The sequence below is a fragment of the Scardinius erythrophthalmus genome (assembly GCF_964197995.2).
Source record: "Scardinius erythrophthalmus genome assembly, chromosome: 17".
NCBI classification, from domain to species: Eukaryota; Metazoa; Chordata; class Actinopteri; order Cypriniformes; family Leuciscidae; genus Scardinius; species Scardinius erythrophthalmus.
The window spans coordinates 23,838,369-23,852,071 of record NC_138237.1 but is presented as its reverse complement, the minus strand read 5'-3'; the positions used below and the strand labels follow the sequence as shown (position 1 = coordinate 23,852,071).

The 13,703-nt window shown below is 37.8% G+C and overlaps 1 protein-coding gene across 2 annotated transcripts in view; it reads right to left on the bottom strand.

Annotated features, from left to right (window-relative positions):
• ndst1b (N-deacetylase/N-sulfotransferase (heparan glucosaminyl) 1b) overlaps positions 1-13,703 on the bottom strand; it is a 95,086-nt gene that overhangs the window by 47,619 nt on the left and 33,764 nt on the right. For both annotated transcript variants that reach the window (XM_081390389.1, XM_081390390.1), the window contains exon 2: positions 11,497-11,598. The gene's annotated coding sequence lies outside the window, so the exon portion shown is untranslated. The remainder of the gene's footprint in view (positions 1-11,496; positions 11,599-13,703) is intronic.

Below are 13,703 nucleotides of genomic sequence, written 5' to 3'. Positions count from 1 at the left end.
TCTGTATTATGAAAAGCGCTATACAAATACACTTGACTTGACTTAAAAATCATTCAGTATCTTGCATTGTTTTAGAATAAATAAACCAATATTGTATAAAATACATTTCAGAGAAGAGTTATTCTCAGTCTTTTTCACTAGCCAAATAGCAGGCTATTTTTAATTGCTTTAAGCAAATCAAATTGATGCAATATTGCCTATAAGGTAAACATATATTTTAGGATGGTTTATATATTTTTTAATGGAAACAGATAGGCCATATTTTTTTGCAGTGTAAGCAATTGTCTGATAATAAAAAAATAAAAAATAAAAATAAAAAAAACGTGCATATCTTACAGTTTCCTTCAAATTCTACCCTTCAAATACAATAGTATTTTTCATAATATTAGGAAGACCCCGAAAATGGTTAGGCTACTGTCTGTCTGTGCACGACACCAACTCTGCGTGCAGCAGAGGTTTTACAACCTACGGTCATCAAACTTATTCGAACCGGCCAATGGACCGTTCGATCACAGTCTCTGTTGCTAAGCCATATGCTTAGAGTAATTGCGCATCATTGATCATTATTCGCATGAAAAAAAATTCTCTTCAAAGTGGAATTATCACATGCCAAGCAACCCTCGCTGTAGTTGAAACATTAAAACATAGCATTCCACAGGAAAAAGTCTTCAAAAGCAGCACATCCACTACAAATATTTCTATTTAAATTAATATTAAAGGTCCCGTTCTTCGTGATCCCATGTTTCAAACTTTAGTTAGTGTGTAATGTTGTTGTTAGAGTATAAATAATATCTGTAAAATTATAAAGCTCAAAGTTCAATGCCAAGCGAGATATTTTATTTAACAGAAGTCGACTACATCGAACGGCCCGTTTGGACTACATCCCTCTACTTCCTTCTTTAATGACGTCATTAAAACCGTTTTTTAAATAACCCCCGCCCACAGGAATGCTCCCTCAACTCTACCGAAATTCGTTTATGTACTTGCGCACTTCTAATAACTTACTGTGTTTACTCAGCTCTTACGGTGATTTTCTGAAGTAAAACTGACGCTTCATCTTTTGAGTGATGTACAATAAACTTTATTAAACTCATCAGTACATGTTTGATCATCATTCGGACCTGGTCCGAAACAGCAGACTTGTAGGCTATTAATAAATAATGGATACATACAAGCAGATGACAAATACGTTATAATAACCGTAATTAAACTACTAAACTATACCTGTTCCATCTCTATACAGCACTCTGACTCTGTAGGCATTATTGTCCGACTCGAACTGAACACCGTTACTGAGAGTTTCTGATATTATCATCATTCCGTGAGATGAAATTGTCCTGAGAGACTGAGCGCGAGCTCATGAAGCTCCGCCCCCTGTGTCGTGCAGCAGCAGCTTATTTGCATTTAAAGGGCACACACTAAAACAGCGCCCAAAAAATGACAATTTAAACATGCTGTAAAAAATGATCTGTTGGGTATTTTGAGCTGAAACTTCACATACACACTCTGGGGATATCAGAGACTTATTTTACATCTTGTGAAAAGGGGCATAATACGGGACCTTTAAAATATTGTATCTGCTGGACAATGATTTCCAGTGCTTAACTCCATTAATGAGAGTAGCATGCAGAGTTTAAATTATTCTGTTTACTTCATTACTTCGCTCACTCCAGTAAAAGTGTGTACGCAGTCGAGTGTCTGTACCGTGCGCACATATTTACGCCTACTTTATTTTTTATAAATCCCGATGTGTGCATTGAAATTGCGTACACACATTTCAGTGCCTTTTTGTGCGTATTCGCTGTTTATTCATCAGGGCCCAGGTCTCACATGATGGAGAGGGAGAGATGATGGACAATTATTGGATGTGGTTACAGCTGAGGGCCATTTCCACTCCCTTAGAAAACAGGGGAGTAGGGAAGGAGGTGGATGATAACCCTTCTGGAACAAGCAAATGGAGAAGATGACCATATTCTGGAGCGAAAGCAAGAGCAATTGGGTCAATGAATTATAAGGGTGTCCACAATAAAGAAAAGGAAAAACCTTTGAAAAATCAAGTTAAAATTTTTTTTGTCAAGTTCTTAGAAATTTACAATGTGGATAATGGATAGTGACCTCTGCAATTTTAGATCTTTTAACAGTAATAATAAAAAAATAAAAATAAAATTAGAGTACGAAAAGTTAATGAAAATAGAGAAATAAGATTATTTTTAAATAAATTAGGACGACAAAAATGTCATTGACCCAATTGTTACTTATCCAAAAACAGAGGTTCCTCTTTAGACAAACACAAATAACCTTAAGCTGAGGGCTTCAGGATGATGCACAATATTCTCAGCCACAACGGACCGTTGGAAACACTTCAGGATTTTCAAAGTCATCATCTGATTGGGTGAATTCTACAGGATGTCCGGCGGACATGTGTCGAGTTCTTTAATGGCCCGCCTGGAAACAAAGATGACGTGATGCCAAACCCCCTCGTGGAAGCAGAACGCAGGCGTATTTACAACTGTGACAATGAGTGATTATCAGGATCAACTAAACAAGGATTTTGAGGTATGCAAAATTTGCGGAATATACTCTTTACAATTCGTCCAAGAGATTTACACACCAGTCTGTTATTGTAGGGACACCGACGTTACATTTTCACGCCCCTTAACATGACGCTGAACAAAACGAACTCTGATTGGTTGTTTTACATGTCAGTCAGACTGCCTCTGCACGGTCCTTACCCAATGAAAGCTGACCTTCTGCGGTCTGACTATGTGTGACTAGAAGCACAAGGAAGCAAGTTAAGTGAAGTGAATTCATAGTCAGAAATCCTAAAGCTCATCTCTCATAATAATTCTCTGGAAGAAACTACGTGTAAAGTGAATCAATGGAAGAAATTATAGAGGATTAAGTGGAAAAAGCAGGGACTCTTTTTTGTTTCGCGTCAGCTCTGAGCTCTCTCAGTTGAAGGATGGATCCTGGGGGCAAGGCCTATAGGCCTCATTCCCCCCACAGCATGCAGAGAATTCCTAATAGTACCGCACATTAAGAGAGCGGAACAGACTGCTCAGCGAATCATATAATTGAGTTGAACAGCAGCTGGGGAGGAAAAGAGTGAGAGAGAAGAGGTAGCATCTCCGCTGAACTTTACAGGGGGGAATACATTTCCACCCAGCATCCCAGTTGACAGCTCTTTTCTCTGTCTCCACCCTACTAGGAGAACATTCGAGCAGTTGAAGCATGCTAGCACATGTGGCCTACTGGTGATTGCCCTGGATCGTGAAGAGAGCGCACTCAGATTGTTGAGACGACTTATTGTTCAGGGACAGCAAAAGGAACATGAGGGCCTGCCAGGAAAACAGGGGGATGTCTAATTGTGAATGAGTGTGTATGTCTGAGAATGTTAGTAGCATTACGACTGCACCGAGAAACAAAGTACAAGCATGTGGAGCCCATGAGAGAGACTGATCGATACCAGGTGCTTGTTCCATTTAGGCCGCCCAAAAAGGACATGAGCTCAAGTTAAAGCACTTCTGTGTCTACTAAAGTGGGTCAAGGTAGCACTCTTGTTGCTGTGCTGCATCCATGCCTAGCCTGTGGGTCAAAGGAGGCCGTGTGGAGCTGGCAGGCAACCTGCTTCTTGTCTCCCAAGGTGCTGGCAAATGAAAGAAGGGTGTTGGTCTCCAGGCGGATTCGATCAATCAGCAGTTAGAGGGCAGTGGTGCAAGACACACAGAGGGGCGAGTAGGGAACAGGATTGAGCGAAGACGGGCATGTATACACATACACACACACACACAAAAAAACACCAGCTGGCATTCGGCTGAAGTAGGATATGGAGCTTTCCACTGGTGTATGGTTTGTTACAACTATTTGAAAATCTGAAATCTGAGGGTGCAAAAAAATCTACACATTGAGCTGAACCTGAAGTAGGATACGGAGAATGCTGATGTCAAATATGGGAACAACGCTAGTAGCCTATATATAAGAGTTAATTTACACATAGAAATCCTAAAGGTAAATCCAAGATGCTTGACCAAAAATAAGGAATAAACAATTATATTCCCATTGTTGGTCACATATCAAGCCCCACTACACCTTATTAGACCAAATTCTATGTCATATTACCAAAAGGACACAGAGTAATCATGTCATCTCCATAAGAACTTTATGATTGGTCCAAAGTAGGCTTCTTTTGTCAGCGCATTTGGACCTCGAACGTGTTCATACCAATAATCTGCATTCTCTGTTTACACACAGCATCATACCGGTAATTTACTGGTAATGTTACAACTTCTCATTCTGGAAAATTGCCAGAACCGATTTATCGCTATTTTTGATTTTTGGTGAAAAGGTCCTGTTCACACATGATATCGTAACAGTAATTTACCAGCAAAGACTGCATGTGTGAAAGGGGCTAATATTATAATAACAACCACAACTATAATAACATAGATATAAAACAATTAGTAGTAAAAATTATTTATAAAATAATCCTAAAAAAAATGAAACAACTATTCATAACTAATCATCATTATAATAATCTTAACATTCTAATGGACAGCAAATATTCAAAATGAACACACAGCTCCATTGGCAACGCTCATTGGCAAAAAAACAACTATAATTGCTATGCTTATATTCATAAAATACAGTATTGCAAGCACATGCATGTTTACTCTAATCCATTCTCTTTCCACTCTGCACTTTAGAATATAGGCACTGGTTTAATACACATTTCTGTAGGTAGACTCTCTTTAGTAATGACGTTTGTGTAAGATTAATGCTACACACAGATAAAGGACAACAAAAGCATGGTTGGTTATCTCACTTTTCCATATGGCTCAGTGTGAATGTTTATGCCAGACGCCAAGCTGCCGGCGTGAGCGATCCCACCGGTTCCTGCACTCCGAAACTCAACTAAGCGCAGGACTCACGACCACATGGGCCATGTGCGGACACTGCTTTGTCAGAAAAATCTCTTTCAAGTGTGGATTGTGATGATTTCGCAGGGCAGGACGACTCTGGAGTGTGTCGGGTACAGTCATCAGAGGTCCCGGCCAATATGCAGCTGTCAGCTGTTTGAAATCTCACCTTCATTTCCTTTGACAAAGCAGCAGAGGCCATATACTGAGCCCAGACAGTGTTACATCCACAGAGAATCATTTCGAAAATTGGAATAGAACTTCACCTTGACCACTGCTGATACAATCACAAAACATAATGATAAAACAGGAGAGAAAGTGTAGCGGTGAGAGAGAGAGCGAAAACGAGTAATCCAGTACTGTTTAGGCACCACGGTGAATTTGCTCAAAAGTCTGTTTCATTAGTATTCATAAACATGATCCAGGAGCCCTCCGCAACAGTTGTAGGTTTGCATTTACATTTAAGAACACTCGCACAAAAGATGAACACAAGTCTAGAGCTCTTGGCATTGCCACTGCACTGTCTAGAGCAAATTATCTTTTGTGCATAATTAACCTTATTGACATGAGTGCAAAGAGAATGAGTGTAAAAGATCTTGTGGTTGTTTAGCCACTTATCTACTGAAATTGCTGGTGTTGAAACTAGGAATGGGTATTTTTTGTCAGTTTTTCCAGAGTACTGGATAGCTCAAAACTATTTTTTATTTTTTATTTAGGAGGGGCACGTCATGAAGATAAGTGCATCTTGAAGTTGTAATTTTTGTTAGATCTGGTCGGTTTGTTTAGGATGTTCTTTACCAGTATGTGTCTGGGTGAAGTCCTGTCTATTTAACGACTTTTGATTTCTTTTTTCCTTTGCTACATCCAGTCATCAAAAATCCCTCTCTAAGATTGCAATGACTGGTTATTCTCCCCAAATGGATTTTTTAATGCCATTTTTTTATACCATCATATTTCTTATTGTGGTATTGTAATGTCACGTCGGACGAAAGCACGCAATTTATTCTTGTGATGGCGAATCTGGATTTTCAATATTTATTAAACTTAAATATTTTTGTGGAAACCATCATGCAATTTTTCAGGATTCTTTGACGTACAGAAAGTTCAAAAGAACAGCATTTGTTTTGAATAGAAATCTTTTGTAACATTATAAATGTCTTTACTTTAGATTTACAATTTAATGCATTCTTGCTGAATAACACTTTTTCTTTCTTTCAAATTAAAAAATGTTAATCTTACTGACCCCAAACTTTGGAATGGTAGTGTGTATATTTCTATACAATTACACTATGCACTAATTCTATAAAACCTAACCTTCTCGATACTTTCACTATTTCTTACTTCCAGCTGAATCACTTGTATTTCTCATTTGTAAGTCGCTTTGGATAAAAGCGTATGCTAAATTAAAAAATGCAAATCATATTTTTTCATTATTGTATTTTTTTAACTTGCAAAACAAGGACAATAAGCACAAGAGTGTGACAAAGCACATAATCCAGACGAAAATTAAGTCAGTGTTTCACGTCAAGCAAGTCGAGTTGAGCTCCAGCTGGATGAAGTTTTTAGTCACTGATTCATAAATAAGATTTCATAAGGTAAAATTAGTTTTCACAAAGAAAATCTCCAGACCATGCCAAGTCATTCACTTCTATTATCATTTCACATCGAGTCAAAGTCAAGCCACTACTTGGTAACTGGCACAGACTAGGGCTGCATTTTCCAAAGGCACTGTAGGCCTGTAAGTAGATCAGAGACCTTTGGTGCCAAATGTTTCTATGGTCTACTTAGGCTTATGATGCTTTTTGGAAACGCAGCCCAAGATCTTGATGCAAGTGCGTAAACAGAAATTCTGATTTGATTTCACTTTCAAATGTGGTTCTAAGTATGATATCTGTTTATTGTACCTGTATTACAACATTCATATTCAACCATCTTCTTAGGCTAGAAAAGATAGGTCTGATGTGAAAGGTTAGTATACATATGAGAATAAATTAATCATGAGCCGCGTTTCCACTGTCGGGCCAAAAGCGGGGATGCTAGTGCGTGCCAGGGCCAGTCGAGTTTCCACTGTCACTCTCGGGGCTTGATCGGGCTTCGTCTGGGCTTCCTTGGGGCCAACGGCCAGGGATTTTTTGGCCCGCCGAATACCTTGGTCCAAAGCGGGCCAACTGGGGCTTGAGGAGTGGTTACAAACAAAGGCGGAGTCTGGAGACAGCAGTGCCAGAGATGACTTCATATACCAGAGCATCAGCATTAAAGCTCCAGTATGCGACTTTGGTATTTGACCACAAGAGGGCGCAGTTTCAACAATAACAAATGCGAAGCTTGATGACGCTATGAAGGAGGTGACGATGGGAGATGTCGTTTTTAATGCGTTTTCACCATCTAGCGATATATCTACATGGAATTAATGAATCATGATCACGGATGAGGTAATTTATTCGTTTTTGTATTACCTGTCTGATCGTATTATTTTATTTCATCATAATTAATGAACTGCAAGGAACGTGAAATGTTATGCTATATTATCCCGTTACAACATACAGCTATTTGTCAAATGATTTGTTTGGTTAATGTTGTGCAGTTTTACGTTTTTATGGTTAATGCCGTGTTGTTTAACGTGTTCAAACCAATATCTAAAAGTAAATTTGAACGAACATTTGCAAGTAATGACAAAATATATTTTTTTAACATCATATCCGATTGTATTTAATTGTACTGCCATAAGCTCGGTCACCACACGTGATAAAAAGCCTTACCAAAGTACAAAGAGCAATATAACTTTGTTTATAAGTGCTATTATTGACAGTTGCATGTCTTACCTGTCTATCAATACACTCGCGAGAGCAGAGTCTCGGTCAAGTCCAAGATTGACGCGCAGCTCTCTCCATCTCGAAAACGCCTGCCGATATTTATCTGGGTTATATTCCTCCGTTTGTCACACAGTCTGAGTGTATCCGAATATGGACGCTTTCGTTTTGTTGGCACTTCAATACTCGCCAAAGAGTTCGTGATCCATAACAGCTATAACCATACAGTCTATGGCTATAACGCTTTAACCACCACTTCCTCATTTGACCACGCGATATTCCGGTGTGGTGGGTCATATTTTTTATTTTATTCTTTTTTTATTCTTTGTCAGACGTCTTTATTGTTTATTGTGATAAGAAAAAAAACCTCAAAGTTGTTGTAAAAAAAAAAAAAATAATAAAAAAATAAATCCGGTGTGGTGGAATATCCTATCACATGGTCCACACCGGAAAAAAGGGATATTGCGTCACTGAGGCGCGACATTTCTTTTCCGGGACGGCCAGTTATTTAAAATCGGAATTTCTCTGAAATAAAAAAATCTTTAGAGACTTTTGAGATATTGTAAGTACACAACTGGAGGAAATATATCACACTGTGCAAGTTATTTTTGGAAATTTTATTACAAAATTCCTACATATTGGAGCTTTAAAGACTTTTAAAATCATTTTTCAGACAGCAGCGAGTGTTTGAAATAACTTGCTTGTGATCCGATGGATTCTGATCACTGTATAAGGCATAATTTATATGAAAACCATTACCATAGTAAACATGGTCAATACGACCGCTTGAAGAAATCAGATAAATCATACAGGTTATCACAATCATGTATTTATTTTATCTGTCAGTACGTCTCGTCTCTTTATACCGGACTGTCTGATATCCATATTAAGCACCACATGTGTCATAAAATAAAGCAACTTGGGTTTTTCAGGAGCTTCCTCTGTTTCTCTGACTGAGAATATAACTGCATTGAGACTGTCACTGGAGAGAGTGCTAAAGCTCCTCAGGTCGTATATTTGATGGAAAATATCATTCTTTCTAAATGTGATGTAAAACATACTGTCCTGTGACTACAAAAAACAGAAACAGACGCGACTGAATTAAGTACGCGTATCCTTTCTTTTGTGACCACTTTATTTCAGTGTGACTAATGTGCAATCTTGACACAAATTACATCATCGTGATCAATGTATCATTTATTATTGTAAAACATCGATGCTTAGGTTTAAAAGCAATACGTAAACGACAAAAATGCCAACAAACGACCACTTTTATATGTTCTTTTTGCGATCTTGCTAGTTTAGAGATTAGTTTTCTGATAAAACTTTCATTTGTTGGTGAAATGATGGTTTGTATGACGTTCCAGAGAGGCGTGTTATGGGCGGGTTTTAATCAAGCGTTGCCAAGCTTCTGGTCCGACAGTGGAAACGCAGTGTGTTTTGGGCTCGGTGCTACAGGTACGAAGCTATTAGCCCCGGCTCGCACTGGCCCGACAGTGGAAATGCGGCTATGGAGGAAGTGCACCTGTGTCACCGATGGCATGCAAGTGTTAACATCTATTAAATTTATGTGATGTAGTTTCTTATGAAATGCTGACATTCAGTATATGTCCCTATAATATATGTCAGATTGTATATTACAGTCCTTCATTGCAGAACCTGTTTTATTTAATTATAAAGCCATTTAGGAAGCCAAATACTCAAAACAGAGACAAAGTTGTGCTACTCAACGAAACCGCACAGCACACACATTTGTAACATTCTCACAACCCACTGGACAGTGGCAACTGGAAAAGATTACATGCACTGTGCAGACCAGTTTCAACAATGAGGAGCTTCAATGTCTGGCATTATTACCAGTATTATTGTGTAAACAATCTGTAATGTTTTTAAAGCTAAAGTGAGTAATTTCTTTTTGTAAAATACTTTTGTGTTTGAGTTTAATCAGTAGTAAGACATTTTTAGGCTGATTCCACTGAAAAGTGTATACACTCTGACTCAACATTGGCTGGACCAATGGCGTTACTTTGGGGGCAGGACTATCTGGCTTTTCCTCCAATGTAAGGAAGGGGCCTGTCCAGGAAACCTCTTTTAAAACGGTTCATGCATCACCTGAATGGAACATTACGCCTTGCAGTGTAAATGCATCTCCATCTCTGTACGTATGCATTTAGCACAGTTTCATTTTCTTTCGGAGATGGAATATCAGATTTCAGATCATAATTTTAAACATTCTAAAAGAGGATAGAGCACAAACATCCCAGTTGCTCTATCTAGCAGAATCACGCTTTTCCTTAATGAAAGGAAATAACATGTCTGTGCTCATGTTAGCCCATCCTTACGCATCAAGAGAGATGCCTTTTTCACCTATTAATAATTCACTTCTGCCGATGGCTCTCAATTATTTATGAAAGTTTATAATTCATCTTCCACCTACACTTCCATAAGGTGAAAAACAAAAAGAGGGGTTGATGTAAAGATCAATGATGCCTGTGAGCATCACACCATTATCAGGCCTGTACTCGGCTGTATCTGACATGAATGCGAATTACAACATAATAGATAAACATCTGACAATTTTTAGTAGAGACTATTTGAGGCATTTTAAATGACCAAATACAGCTCACAGCGAAACAACAGACTGGCAGAATTTCAATTTGTTAAGGAATCCAAGGTTTCATTTTTCATGCATTCCCACGGGCGGGAATGTGAACCGTGTGAGAGATACAGTCAAGGTCTAGATCTTTGGCAGATCAGAAACACTGGTACCTGCCATCAGTTTGACTCATGTGCCTTTCTGTCTCTGAAACCAGAAGGGAAATGCTTTATACATGGTGACGAATCCCAATTCCAACGATGAAGATTTGATACGGGGCTCTACGGGCCTACTCGGGTGTTAACAAATTGTAGACTGAATGAGGCTTTTATTAGGCTTTTGCCACTTTTTAATAATAGAACAATAGAGAGGGGCCAAGAAATCATTCCTGCAAACTAAGGATGACCAGGCGCTACTGCGATTATAAAGACTTTCTACAGTATTAGGAGGACCAACTCAATTCAGATGTTGATGTTGTTTTAGACCACAATGACTTTCATTGTATGGACAAAACAGTTGAAAACTTCTTCAAAATATCAACTTTTTTGTCCCACAGACGAAAGGAAGTCATGTTTGAAGTGACATGAGGTTGAGTAAGTAATGACAGCCTAAAAACTACACACTGCGCCATAAAAGTTGTCAATGGAGTGCAGCAGTGATGTATTTTTGTTGGCCAACCTGGAAGTTAGGATCACCATTGTTCCCATGTCAAAAACCTAATAGGATTTTTTCCATTGGCATTTGGGTTATTGCATAAAATAAGCTCTGTGATATTTTCCTAGAAAGTTTGAGTTAGAATAGTTTGCAAGAGCACAATGTTCGGTGTGATGATGTTTAATGTCCACGGAAAAGACGTGCTAAACACAAGTGCTAAAATGCTAGTTTCCAGGTTTTGGCTTTCAAAAATATGTCATCCCTGCAGGCCTCTATTAGGCAGTTTCTGACTATTTAGGAGAGTATATTAACACACACTATCATGTCAGAAGTAAATGCTATGACTATTTGTGACTACAGCAACAATGTGCCCGTATAAGGACTTTGTAAATTCTGTTTACTCAGTGTTCTGTCCTTTGACAGACATACACCTGGTGCAAGCACACTACAAGAAACAACAAGGCCACACAACAACGTTCCAACTGGTAAAGCAATAAACCCTGACCGGCTCCGTTCCTACCTCTGTTTGACAGTGTGGTCCTCCCAGAATCTCATCAAAAGTGGCTCTGCTCGCCTGAGCTCGGGATCTGCAGGTGAGTCTTCCGAGACGCTGCAGGCATTCCTGCGAAACGAATCAGAGCACATCGATTAACAAAGCAATAACAGGAGCAAGCAGGGGAGAATATAAGGGACACGCTGGTGGGCTTCAGACACTATACCACCCAGGTTTTCTGTGGAAAAACAGTCCTTTCTTAGATTCATTCAATTAAAGTAGCTGGACGGATTTAAAATTTATTAAATGGGGTGTAACGGTACACAAAAATTACGGTTCAGTATGTACCTTGGTTTTGAATTAAGTGATCAGTTTTTAGTAAAGCAGAGGGGGGAAAAAATAAAATGGCATTTTTCCCTTTTTTTTTTATTAAGCAGTGGTTTACTGAACAAACTATGGCTCTGTTTTTAAACCAAAAAAGTCTCTACTACTGTAACCGGCTGCAACACACTCGGTTTATGATGCTTTTGTAAATGGGTGAAGAGATTTGAAGTTTTTCCACTTTTAGATACTTTAAAAAACATTTTTTTTTTTAATATTTTAGTCAGAATTATTGCACTCCCCTTCTATGCATGCCATTAATTTAATATACAAGCACGGCAGTCAGATTTAAATGGGATTTGTTTTATAATACTGGGTTGAATAAAACGGGAAGAAAAAAAGAAAATAAATTTCGAGGTTTACAATGAGATTTTTTCTTCTAGACCTCTTACACTGTCTACAGCAGTCAAATAAAAAAAGTAATACAAAGCTACAATCAAATCTATGCATATATCAGATCTAAATTTGATTCAAAATTGAGAATCGATTTTTAATCGAATCATGACCCCAAGAATCGAATCCTGAGGTACCAAAAGATTCCACCCCTAATGCACATGCAGACGCTCCATTCAAGTCTGTGAAGTTCTTCATGCAAAATGGAAATACTCGTGTGACTTTCTAACATTTACAGATAAGAATACAACCATAAAATGTAAGTTAAGCACTGAAGAAAACAGGTCTCAAATGCATTAAACAGCACACGCATCTGACATTTGATGTGTTAGCAACAAAGTATATCGATATAAATGCAAATGTCCCATCCTAGGTGGGAAACTCAGTTTCAAATTATGTTCTGCATATTCAGTGGTTAAAACAACGCTGAATTTGTTCGGTAACATGCATGCCAAACCAAAAGACCCATGCTGAAAATTGTTGGGTAACAATACGTGTACCATTACACATATAAAATATTTAAAAAGTGGGGCAGAAAGCATGTTAATCTGGAGTTAAAAGGGTAGTTTACCCAAAAATGAAAAGTGTCATCATTTACTCCTCCACACATCAGTCCAAACATCTGTGGAAGTTTTATGGAACTGTGCAAGAAGATACTTTGAGAAGAAGAAGATACTTTTTTAGTGGTTGAGAATTCTTTTTTTTTTTTTTTTAGGGCTGTCAAAAGATTAATCGCGATTAATCGCATCCAAAATAAAAGTTTGTGTTTACATAATAGGCTACATGTGTGTGTACTGTGTATAATTATTTTGTATATATAAATACACACACATGCATGTATATATTTAAGAAATATTTGCATACATATACTGTATATATTTATATATAATATATATTATATATAAATATAATTTTTTTATATATAAATTACACATTTTTCTTAAATATATACAAGCATGTGTGTGTATTTATATATACAAATTTAATTATACACAGTACACACACACATATATTATGTAAACACAAACTTTTATTTTTGATGCGATTAATCGTGATTAATCTTTTGACAGCCCTAGTTTTTTTAGTTTTTTTGTTAATGGTAACCAAAACTGTTTGGCTACTAACATTATTAAAAATAACTTCTTTAATGATCCACAGAATAAAGGCGGCCATACAGGTTTGGACCGACATCGGGGTGATTAAATGTTGACAATTTTCATATCCCTTTAAACAACCATACTACTCTACAAGAAGATTAACTAAATAACTAAAAGACAGCAATGGTTGAGTCACTACTGTTCAATAGCTTCCAGAAGCTGCATGAAGAGATCATTTGGAGTATCTGAATCCAGTTACTGCCCTCAAAAGCAAGTCAGCGTGCTGCAAGATATATTATATGAATAATTCAAGCAGTATTTGCCCTGTTTTGATGCTCCACAGCTCCGGCAACCACAGGTCAA